This window comes from Microcebus murinus, chromosome 1 (assembly GCF_040939455.1).
Source record: "Microcebus murinus isolate Inina chromosome 1, M.murinus_Inina_mat1.0, whole genome shotgun sequence".
NCBI classification, from domain to species: domain Eukaryota; kingdom Metazoa; phylum Chordata; class Mammalia; order Primates; family Cheirogaleidae; genus Microcebus; species Microcebus murinus.
The window spans coordinates 146,373,486-146,386,001 of NC_134104.1; the positions used below are offsets into that span (position 1 = coordinate 146,373,486).

General features: G+C 42.7%; 1 protein-coding gene across 6 annotated transcripts in view; it reads left to right on the plus strand.

Moving 5' to 3' along the window:
• Positions 1-12,516, plus strand: part of MOBP (myelin associated oligodendrocyte basic protein) — a 98,383-nt gene that overhangs the window by 47,834 nt on the left and 38,033 nt on the right. For 5 of the 6 annotated variants that reach the window (XR_012921019.1, XR_002223059.2, XR_002223071.2 and 2 more), the window contains 2 exons: positions 432-654; positions 12,404-12,487. The gene's annotated coding sequence lies outside the window, so the exon portion shown is untranslated. Of the gene's footprint in view, positions 1-431; positions 712-12,403; positions 12,488-12,516 lie in introns of those variants that run through there. The other variant, XM_076006527.1, reaches the window with a different exon arrangement.

Sequence of the window (12,516 nt, forward strand, 5' to 3'; positions counted from 1 at the left end):
CTAGAAAAGCAATAATTATTATACATAAAAATGGGAGAACTTTTATTTATTTATTTTTTCAAGACAGGGTCTCACTCTGTTGTCTGGGCTAGAGTGCCATGTGTCAGTTAGACTAGCTCACAGCAACCTCAAACTCCTGGGCTCAAGTGATCCTCCTGCCTCAGCCTCCTGAGTAGCTGGGAAAAATGAGAGAACTTTTAAAGAAGATCTTTCTTAGGCTCAGGCCAGGGAAAAATTATTATTGTGTTAATTTGGGCCAGACTGCCAGAATTGAGAAATTAAGGGGAAGGATTCTAAGGCTGGATTTCCCAGAAGAAAAATAACCTCAAAGGCAGTCTCCAGATTCACAGTTATATTAATTGAGCATGGAGAGAGAGAGTGTACATCACTCACCAATGTTGCACATTTTTATCTTTCTCTTTGTAAATCAGATTGAAAAGGAGGATCAAGCCAACCCCAAAGAAGAAGTGATCGCGGAGGAATTTCAAGTGAATGGACGGCCTCAGCTCCCGGACTCCCTGCTTCACAACCCAACTGCCCTCGGACAAGTTATCCGGCTTCAGATATGACGCAGGGGCAAACACCTGCTGATGTGGCAACTGCTGATGCCCATGGCCCCCGTGGCGTGGGGGCCTTGAGGCAGCCCATCTGGAGGTGAGCAGGGGCATCTCTGTGTGTTAAACTCCAGCCAGGGGGTGGTCCCAGCAGCACCTATGGGCTCCAGAAGTCAGTGCACAGCTCTTTTGGTTTCACCTGCAGTCCCCTTTTCCCCACGACGTGCACAGGCCTCCAGGATCTTTGGGTCAGGATGGCTCAAGAGCCAGCCCACATGTTGTCCTCCAAATCTTTACCCTCTTCCATCCCTGGCATCCTGTTGCTGAGCCTGACTTTTGGTCCTTTACCTTCTTCCTTGTAATGAGTTCTCAAATTGGGATTCCTCTCTTTCCCTGTGCCATTAATCAGTTCCCAACATCAGCCCATACTCAGAGCTCTGGCGAAGATTCAGGTTATTTTCCGAGTAAGATATTAAGCTGCCACCTAATCCAGAGATGCAAAGAAACCCCCAGAGAGCGTAGGAGTCGTCTCGATCTATGTGTCAGATGTGGCTGTGTGCTTTGTCGTAAGCAAAGAGAAAAGGCATGAGGAAGCAGCCCCCTCCTACTCCTCAGGTCCCTGTCTCCAATCTCACATGGGGCTTTTTGAATACCTTCTGGTCCCAGCCTGGGTGAGAACAAACACTCCAAGGCACTGCCTTAGAGCCCTGTCCAGCCTATCTCTGGATGATCCCACTTCTAGAGCTGGCTGCTTTCAAACTGTGTGACCTTGGGCAAGTTATCTGGCTTCGACCACAGGGATGCCCTACCCCTGCACCCCCTCCTGAGTGGTCCCGGACACAGGGCTGCTGCCCTCCTACCCCTCCACACCTTGACACACAGGCCTATGGCCACAGAGCATTTTCAATAGACCAGAACGGGGTGCTCAGAGAGCTTCTATTTCTAGATCATGACCTTCCAAGTTTCTGGGGAAGGCTGAAGCCTGGTTCCTCAGTGCTTTTCCTGGCTGTCCCCTCCACATTGCCATGTGACAGAGTAGTGGGATTGGGAAAAATAGAAGAGGAGCTTGGCCTTGGGAAAGAGGAGAGTTAGGGGAGGTTAAGCAGTTCAAGGCTTCTCTTCCTGTGTAGGAGGCCTTTTCACATTGTGAGAAGGTCTGGACCCAGTTATAATGGGAAAGGTGTGGGGTTGACTTCCCATTTCTCCTCTCTGTTTTGCCCACACTATCTGCAGCCCCAGACCTTGGGGAGGACTGTGATTTCAAGTATGGGTGCTCAATCGGGGCTATAAGCACAAACCCCCGCCTTCACTCCACCTGGTTCTGCCAAATCCCCTACACACAAACACGTACTGCCCGGAGGGAGGTTGCTCCCTGGGTCAAATGGAGGAAACTTAGATCATCTTGTGCTCCTGTGGACTGGTGTGTGTGTCTGTGTGTGTGTGTGAGTGTGTGTGTTGAGGAACTTAGCTTTGGGAGGATATCTTTGTGCTCTCGTTTTCTCTCCCAGGCACAAATACTGGAGAGCCCCTCCAAGTCCCATGTCAGTTCCTACCCACCGAGGACTTTGACCACTGAAGCTGATAATGAGGAGCCTGTTCTCTAACGCACTCCCCCCTTAGGGCCTGGCTTTGCCTTAGGGTTCCATGGTACCCTCAGCAATAGCCTTGTAGGAAGAAGCCCCTCTTTGGCCACTTTCCTTACTCAGCCTAGAGTTGGGGAGTAAGTAGGAGAAGAGGTTTTGGAGTGGATCCAGCTAGGTACACTCCAGAAATTTTCCTAGCTTGTTTTAAGCCCATATTTGGCTGATTTGTTTACTGGCTCCAAAAATTGGCATTGAAAGGTGAAAGATGCAGGCAATGGATCCTTCCCCCAACTCCTCCCCAACCTCTCTACCTACCTTTCCTACTTATGAGGCCCATGGAGGGAGGAGAGGCCATGCCCCAGGATACAGGCTTCTTGTTCTTTCGGGCTTGGTCCACTTCACTTGTGATTCAGAAGCCCTTTCCCAACCCAGAAAGATCACACTTTCTCACCTTCTTTCTGTTCTCTCTGTTTGTACGAATGAACGATGTGTCGTCATACATTCTCCGCACTTGTGCCCATCTTGGAGCTCTCTGTTTGCTGTTCGTTCTGCTTGTGAGACTTTGCACAGGTATCTTTAGCTCAAATGTCATCTCGGAGATGCTTCCCTTCAAAACTCAGTGCCGTTTTCATAGCTACTCTCTATTCAGTCATTCTAAGTTTTGTTTGTCTTTGTAGCACTTATCACCCTCTGGAACGATCTTGTTCATTTATTTACTTGTTTAATGCTTGGCTTCTCTTCCCCTCCTAATGTAAACTTCGTGATTGCCAACACCTGTTCACTGCTGCACCCTCAGTTCCTGGCACTGGGAAGAACTCAATAAATACTTGCTGACTGAATGAATGAATGTTTGCTTGTTGTTTTTTTATAGGGTAATTTTTCAAAAGTCTAGATACTTATAAGAAGTCCGAGGTATCTGTTGTAGTTAGCAACAAAGAACTGTTGGTGACCCTGTAGGGTACTGTCTGTGTGGGGCAAAGGGGAGGAGAGGAAAAGGAATTTGTGAAGGTAAATGCAACTCTCTCAACTGGCTTGAGCATGAAGGGAAGCAGAGGAATAGACAATGGCTGGGTTGAACAGCAAGTGCAGCTGAGGGAGGTGGCAGAGGGGGTGTGTGATGAGGGAGGGAGGGGTAACTGATGGAGCCGAGAACTCAGGAGTTGGAAAGGGAGGAATCGGGGCCCAGTGAGGGAATCAGGCATGGAGCAGGGCTGCCTTTTCACTGGAAAAGAGGGAAGAAGAAAAGGAGAGTGTAAATTCTGGTAGATTTTCAGGGCAAGTGGCAGCAACTTGAGACAGTTTCCACCTGTGGCTTCGATTGTAAAGTAGGAGATGAGGTAGCTTATTCACCATGGGGGTGCTAGCGTTGGGGGGACCAGAGATATGAGGATGGAGGAAAGGATTATAAAGAAAACACTTTTCAACTCATGTCTTTGAAATCATCATAATCTTTTCTCCAGATGAACTTACATTTTCTTTTTATTTATTTGTGTAAAATTCAAGACAAACATTTTGCCACTACATTCTTGCCTACAGCTTGATGTTTAGATCTCAATCCTAGATCTACGCTTGAGACTCATGGTTTCAGATGGAAGATAAAAGAGTTGAAGAAAGAAAGGCAAATAAAGATTCATGAGAAAACTTTGACTATGGGAAGCTCCAAAAATTCCAGCAAATTACAGAGAGATGGGGCTGTGCTCTGGGACAGTAATTTGCTCAGTGTCCATCTGGGATTGCAGTTCTTACAAGAGAGAATGTGGAAGCTCTGGGCTGGAAGAGTCCTAGGGGGCCTTCCTGCCTTACCCTATGGCACATCCCAGTCCCATTAATAACACCATTAACAGGTGCTGACTGTCCCTACTTAAGTAAAATGAAGTATTTTCAGTGGACAAAGGTGATACTATTGGCCCAAGAGCAGGGTGTACAGTTGTCATTTTGGAGAGATTTTTGCATACTCACTCTTCTTATTTGTAACACAGGTACACGCTTGCAGGAATGATTGGTTAAGTGTAGTGATAAAAGTAACTGTTTAAAATTGAGCATCACCTGTGCATCCCTGTTATACCACAGGGTGTTTTGTGTTTATAAATGGGAGAGGTTGCTCATGGCCCCCACAGACATTGAAATCATGACCTTGACCTTACTGCCATCATGCTGCAACCTAGAAGTTTCTAAACTGAGCTTGGTGGAACCCTGGGGTACTGGGAGATGCCACCTTCTGAAATAAGAGGGAGGTGGAGCCGACAGGACCCCCAGGCCACACCTCCAAATCAACAGGAAAGTAGCTTTTAGGTCTATGTTGACTTCTAATTATATGCAGACAAAAGGATTCCACTGGAGCAAAAGAGTCTGACAATCTACACTTTCACAGCTGACAACGAATATTGATGGAATCCTTATGTTAGTGATTTTCTAAATGAGTCACTGCATCGGAGTGTACCATTTAGCATTACATCATAGGTTTGGGTTCAGTTGTCTGGTATTTCAGTGACTACTCATTTCCTCTTAGGCAACAATTCATCTATTGCCAAGTTAAGTGTTTTGACTTTCCATCAATTGGCTAAGTTTATCCAAAGTATGGATGAGCAAAAGAACATAGATTAGCAAATAGTCCTGATAATTATTCCTACACTTTTATTTTTAAACAAATTTATATAACAGTATTATATTCAGCATGGCACTATAATCAATTTCTGTTTCATAAACTACATTAACTATATAAACTACATTAATAATACATAACATAGGTTTGAGGAGAGTAGAGAAAGTGGGAGGCTACAATTTTAAGTAGTGGCCTTACTTCATATATCAAATCAGCTCTCTATCTGATAGAGATTCATTCAAAAAGAAATGAATCTTTTTGATTCATTTGGCTCAAAAAAGATCCCTTACTAATAAAAGTAGGTTCTAAAAAAGTGTTAAGTCTAATGACCAAAGTAACATTCATATATTGGATTTTGAAGCATATGAACTGTGTTAAGAGTTCATTCATAACCCGGGGCTGGAAACCTGTGGGACCCAGTGGTCTAGAACCCAAAATCTGCAAGGATTTTGTAGAGGGAAGGGTAGATAATCTCAAGTAACTGGGGTCCAGAAGGAAGGCTCTCTCTTGTGGCAAGCCAGTCTGAGCTTCTAAAAGTTCCTTCAGCAGGGATGCCTGTCCTTTAGGCGATATAAAATCATCAGAGAGAAAGGGTGGGGAAGAATGTCTAGGTCCGTGTTTGAGAAAATAGCAGGTGATGGTGGAAGTCCTTGTGGTGGTGAGTTAATGATGGATATTCCCGATAAAGATGGGAAATTATTTACAGCAGCATTAACCAAACCTGCTCTCAAGGCAAAAGGAAAGAGCTTCTGGGACCATTCTCTATTAATGAAGCCATGCTGGGGTCAATATTAGAGGCAGATATTTTTTCAGACATTGAAAACACTTCTTCCGCCCAGGCAACAGCCTATGCACAACTCATACTGACCTCCAGACAAACCTATTTGATTGATGATGAAATGGGAGATATCCTGTTGGGCCCGCTATCAGGGAGAGTTGAATAGTCGGTCTTTCAGAGTGGGTGGGACTCAATAGACATTCTTGGCAACTTTTTATTAATTATTAAAATAAGTCATGCTTGCATGTAGATCAGAGGGTAAAGTTTTTCTCGACATCTCATATGCCATTCTCTTCCCAAGTGGAGTCCTTTCACAACTAATTCACTGCAATGCATGCCTCTTCTGTAACTAGAACAGGTGACTCCCGTGGGAGTCAGCCGGCTTCAGGGACCTCTTTGGATGGGAGTTATTTAGTGGATCTTGCTGGATTTGGCTTTACTTCTCTGGTCTCTGAATCACACCAGTCTTTGGGTTTGCTACCTGCAATTTCTGTCTCGGGAAGGCAGTGTCTCTCTTCTCTTTAGTAAGAAATAGTGATGCATCAGGAAGAAAAATCCTGGTCTTGTGGCCTGTTTTTGTTCTCATGGCGATCCAACAGACTTTTACATAATCTGTTTTCAATATAACTCACTCTCCATTTCTTGAATTCTTTGTGAACATCCCTTTCTCCTGCAGCTGACAGATTCTGTTCTTTCTGGCTTATAAGCTTTCTGAGTCAGATCCTTTAGCAGAGCCTTAGTTCTCTGCTGATGGAGATCATTAAGGATGTCTACTGCCAGCTGCAAGATTTTGCATTTATTTTCAACTAAAGCTTTGGCTGCCAGCAGTGAAAAAAAGAAAAATCATTTTCCAAGTTTAAATTTTTTTTTTCTTACAGCTGATACCTTGCTGACACCTCATTATTTGGCTTACAACATAAATGGTTCCTGTTTTCTTCAACTCCTTTTAAAAATTTTTAATTATCATGGGTACATAATAGCTGTGTATCTTTATTAGGCATATGAGATGCTTTTATATAACCATACAACATGAATTAATCAAATCAGAGTAATTGGAGTATCCATCACTTCAGGCATTTATCATTTCTTTGTGTTAGGAACATTCCAATTCCATACTTTTAGTTATTTTAAACTACAATACATGCTAATTTGTTGTTGATTAGAGTTATTTTGTTGTGCTATCAAATATTTTTATTCTATCTAACTATATTTTCTTCAATTCTTGTTAATGTGGGTTTTGGCATCCCTTAATGTCCCTGACATTTTGTCTTCTTACCATGGTAATCTGCCAGTTGGCTCTTCATTTTCCAAATCATCTCATCCATTTCTTTTCCTATAAGTTTTCTCCTCTGATTTGAAGATCCAGATCAAGCAGTTTCAGCTGCATAGCATATTTATTCAGAACTTCAATTTCATCATTTTCCTAAGCCACAGCTTCTTTCTGAGACTTGAGATCTTATCTGATTTGCTTGCTGTCTCAGTAGGGGGAGGGGGATGGGTGAGGGGTGGGGGTGGGAGCAGCTGGGGACAGAAAGAGAGGCAGCCTCTTCTCCACTCCAATCCATCTGTCCTGCCACCTCTTCCTCTTCTCCCAGCCACTGTTTTTCATCTCTTTCCTCATTCATCATCCCAATGCATACATCTCTGATCACAATATCTGTTTTTCTATGACTTAATTTTCAGAAGATCTTGGTTTTATAGATTTCTAGCAGAGAGCTACTAACAACCTTTCTACATTTTTATTGCCCGGGACTTTTTACCCTCCTCACTGCCTTCTATCTCCAGATCTTGTCCCTGGCTGCTAACTGAGATTCTGCCCAAACCACTACCACTCTGAATCTTGCAGTTTCCTGTCATCAAGCCACCAGCAGTGGCCCCTGAGGAGGGTGCTGACCCACAGCTGGCTGCATTCTGGCTCCAGGTCTCTCTAATCCCCAAATGGCCTGGTGCCATGGGTACATTAGGTTACACTGGGTTGGTTCCGTCACTGCTGAATCTACCTCCTTAAGTCACTTTCACCTACAGTTTTAATTTACTATTATTGCATTGTCTTAAGTCTTCAAAACTGCTCAGCCAAAACTTGAATCCAGCTTCTCATGGGACACATGTCCTCTTCTCTAAAGTTGATTTTGGTGAGATCTTGGGGTCCTAATAAAAGAATCTCTGGAGTCCAAAGAAAGAAGTGGGAGTATTTGGTACCAAGTGTGTTCATGAGTGTGTGTGTGTGTGTGTGTGAGAGAGAGAGAGAGAGAGAGAGAGAGAGAGAGAGAGAGAGAGAGAGATTCTTCCCTTTTTGTGGCTTCTTTCCTTCTGCTGATGCTTCACGTTCTCTGGGAGAGGTGGGTGCTCCCCCCCTCACCCCCCATCTCCCCTTTGCTCAAAATCATGCCAACAAGAGGTCATGGTGTCTGCTCTGATAAACCTCATGATGGTTCTTATCCATATAGGCGGAGATTTTTTTTTTCTTTTTATTTATTTATTTATTTTTATTTCAGCATATTATGGGGGTACAGATTTTAAGGTTTCAATAAATGCCCATTTCCCCCCCTCTCCCCACAAGTCTGAGTTTCCAGCATGACCATCCCCCAGATGGTGCACATCTCACTCATTATATATGTATATACCCGCCCCCCTCCCCCCTCCCACCTGCCCAATACCCTATTACTGTAGTACCTGTGTGACCACTTAGGTGCTGTTTAGTTAATACCAATTTTAGGCGGAGATTTGGCTGGAAATTCACTCTAATTCCTTCTCCCTTCTCACTTGTAAAACTCAAGTGTCTGTGACAATGAAAAAACTTTAACGTACATATATCACCCAACAAGGCTTCATAAAGCTGCTTCTTAAGGCAGCTCTATTTTCTAAACATTTTAAACCCCATTGGGATAGGACTGATTTAGAACAGTGTTACATAGTGACTTTCTCACACAGGGAATGCCAACTTGGTTAGACTAGGACACTATTTAGACAGAGGAAAAAAATCAAGCGTGTGTGTGTTTTTTTCTTCCTAAATATAGAATTCTTCTTTTTTTTTTTTTTTCAGAATTCATTTTGACTTAAAGTCTGATTCCCTGTTTAAAGTTTTTTAGGGGACTAACCAACTTTTGCTTGGAGGGCTAAGTTTTTTAGGGAACTAACCAAGTCTGCATGTTTTGTAGGAACCCACCTTTCATGGGATCCTGGAGCACTAAGCACTTTTACAGTTATAATATACCTAAAAGATAAACAAGTGTCTGCTTTCAATTTCATGAGCAAGTCCCATCATCAGTGTCACTGGCCAACAGGGTCAGTATTTGCTGACTGAATAAATAATGAAACTATATTGAAGACAAAACCATTTAGGGATTTATTGAGTATATAAGTAAAGATTCAGAAATGAAAATTCCAACCACCAGGCGGAAGGCCCAAACCATGGGTTTAGATGCCCAGACTCATGCAACAATGCCAGAGGACTGCTGAGCACACTTAGGAGTATGCTACCATCTTCTCCTCCTATGCTACCCTCTCCTCCATCCACGTGGGGCTTGAAGCCATGACTCACAGATGCACTGCTCTCACCCTACAGTGACAAGTGATCACTATAATTGGTTGATGGTCTCATTATAGGTGGGTTCAAGGGTAGGCATGAGTGTGAGCTAAAAGCGTGGGATCAGGGAAGCTCTCACATTCTCACCAGAAGTGGAAGTTGACCATTGAAACTCTCCCTTCTCCATCACTGGGAGAGGTGGCATGTGAGATGGTTCAAAGAGAGGGATCTGGAAACAGACACCCCTGTAGTGGAATCCCTGGCTGAGTGTTACTACTTGTGTGACATTAGACAGGTGACTGAAGCTCGCTAAGCCTCATCTGACAGGTGGGGACAATTCAATAGGAAACACACGTAAGGCAATTAGCAGAGATGGCATGTAGAAAGCACTCACACAGCAAAACAGAGAAATGTGATGATCATTCTCAAATCATAGCTCTTACCACGGTTTGCATTTCTCTCGTACTTATTTGTGTACTTGTTTATTTCCTGTCTCCACCACTAGCATGTAAACCTCCTAAACGCAAGGACTGTGGCTTTACATCCCTATTCCTTTCCCAACCCCAGTTATTTGATGTGGACAACTATCATTCTCCAGAATGTATAAAAACAGCTTCGAGAGCATGGCTTCAAACCCCCTCCTGGTCCACTTCTTAAGTCTTCATACCCATCATGCCATTGACTCAGCAGAGTGTGGACTTGGTATACTTTCCACTCTACTATGATGAGCAGACTTTACCTAGAAATGCCCTGTCTTTACAATTCCTTTTTAAAAGATATTGATAGTAAGAAAGGTAATTATCATCAAAATAATGAGAAAGAAATATCTCATTCTCTTTCTCAAAATGAACCCAGTATCAACTTTTACACAAAAGGTCTCATATGCTGCAAGACTAGCAGTAAGTTACCAACCCTTTTTCCTAAAACTTTCTGGTTGGTCTTGCCCTCCAGCTCAATTGGTTATTCAAAGATTATGCCTGTGATTTAGACAAAAATGTGACTGTCTTACGTGCCCCAGCCCTAATGGGGAAAAAAGCACTTGAAGGGCTGCAGCCAGAGACTCTGTGCTAGCCTAAGACCAAGTGTGAACAAATGTCATCCACTTAGAGCAGAAGAAATGTGCAGGGTCCTTCCTCTGTCATCAATAGGTTTTTGGGTGGATTACAGTGCTCTGCCTTCATTTGTCAGAGTATCTAGAAATAGATGATACAATGTTGGACCTTCCACATGGTCCCTTGCCACTACTCCACAGAGTAACTCTCATGAACAGGTGCTTGGTCTCACTTAAGACAACAAACAACTAGCTTTCACAAAATAAAAATCTACTAAACTAAAATTCTTGGATGTTACAAATTATTTTTCCTCTTCCCTGAGCAATATTTCTATTTAGGCGTATCCACAATATTTATAAAGTAAGATTCCATTTGAATATATCAGCCTCTTGGTATAATCTGACTTAATATATATCTTGATTTTTTAAAAAATTATCTGATTTCTAAATATAGACTCAATTTGATATTTCTTCTTGCGGCCTAAATTGTGGCTATTTTGCTAAATTTAATACCTTTACATAAGAGCAAACATAACATATTAGTAAGTTTTTTAATTGTTGGCATTTTGAAAGTCAAGGCTCAAAAAATTTTAAGAAAATGGGTAAAAACACTGGATTCTTAGATTCCAGATATTCTGGATTCCAGAAATATGACTATTGTGATCAAATAGAGTATACTCATTCTATTTATTGACATAGAACAATACTTGAAGCCATATGGTGCTGAGAAAAGGAAGTGTTGATTCCATACTCTGGACAGAGAACCATGCATGCCCTATACTTACACCTTGGCTGAATGAACTGAGCTTCCTGAGTGGGGCAGGCTTGGGGAATGTGAGATAATTGGCAAACCAAAGCACTTTTGCCTTGCCAAGTGGCATTACAATCCTGGCATAGAGGCAAAGGGCTCTGGACAAAGGAAGGGGATTTTGTAGTTATGAGTGGGGAGCTGGAGGGAGAGACCACCAAGGAATAAGACATATAAAGAGAAAGACTTTGAAAAGAGAACAGAGAAGACTTGATGGCAACATCTAATTAAGTTTTACCATGTGGATCTTGATTCTTTTCTGCTCCAATGTCTATTGAAGTCTTCATTTTCTAGAGTTAAATTTTTTTATGTGTGTAGGGGGGATAAGTGCTAAGTGTGAACTCAAGGAGGGATTAATATGGGAGAAGAGTCTACTCCAAATTGCTGGTTGCATTTGGTTTTCCCACATCAGGGTACTGCTCCAAGCCATCTTTCCCCAACTCCATTTGACTATTACAATGGTGTGATAGTAATATACCATTATAATGGCCAACCCCGTCCATATCCAGTCTGTGGGGTCTTTAGTTATGATGACAGGGTTTTAGTTCAGGTGGGTGCAGGGAGAGTATGACACAGGGGAGTAGAAATGACTTAGGGGTTAGGAGATCCACGTTCCATCCCTAGATCTGTCAATGACTAGCTATGTTACTCCAAACACTCGTCCTGTATATTTGATTCACCCATCTATACAATGAAGGGTTTGGATTAAGGGGTCTTTAAGAAATTTTCCAGTTTTGAAATTCTGTGCTTTAAATGGACTATATTGTCTTTACTTTGAATAAAAAGAGCACAGATGTGCAACATATGGACACTCAGGTCCATGGGGTTTCTGTGCTTGTGGTGGGAGAGTACACAGAGAAATTGAGTTGCTCTATTTCCTGAGCTGAAAAGGTGTTGGTAGATGGGCCTACAAAAGTTCATCCACTGATGGCCAATGCTTTATCTGTTGCTTTTTGTAGTTGCCACTGTCTCCCATCCTTCTCAGAGGTTGGGATACACACCTCATCTGCTCTCTACCACTCCTATACCTCCAGTCAGCTAAAACATGAACTCTGATTAAAACCTCTTAAGTTGCTTTTCACTGTCTTTCTCTCATTTTCTCTGAGTGCCATTTGACCCCTTCCCCAACTTCTTTAAATCTCAGGAAAAGCTTCCTCTTAAGAATCTCAGATGCAAGGGACAGAAACAAAGAAGAGGCATTTTCAAAGCATGAAGAGGGCAGGGTTGAGCTGGTCTAAGTGTTGAGAGTGTCCAGAGCGCTTTCTGTCCTTCTTTGTTTATGTGCCTACTCTTTGAACCAATCATGTTACTGGGGCCATGAAGTGCTGGAATTTGCCAAGCTTCAGGCACCTACCCACACCTTTTTTCAAGGAGCAGAATCTATTTCTGAAGAAAGTGGGAAGGCCACTTGGGACACAGAGATACAACTACTGAAAGAATAATTGTGGGCTGAATAGCTTCCTATACAATTGTAGTTTGATAGGTTTTTTCCCCCCCTCAGCACTTTGAAGATATCATCCCATTGTCTTCCAACCTCTATAATTGTCAATGAGAGATTTGCTGTCAGTCTACTCATGCTTCCATGGTAAGTAAGTTGTATTTTCTCTTTGGTTG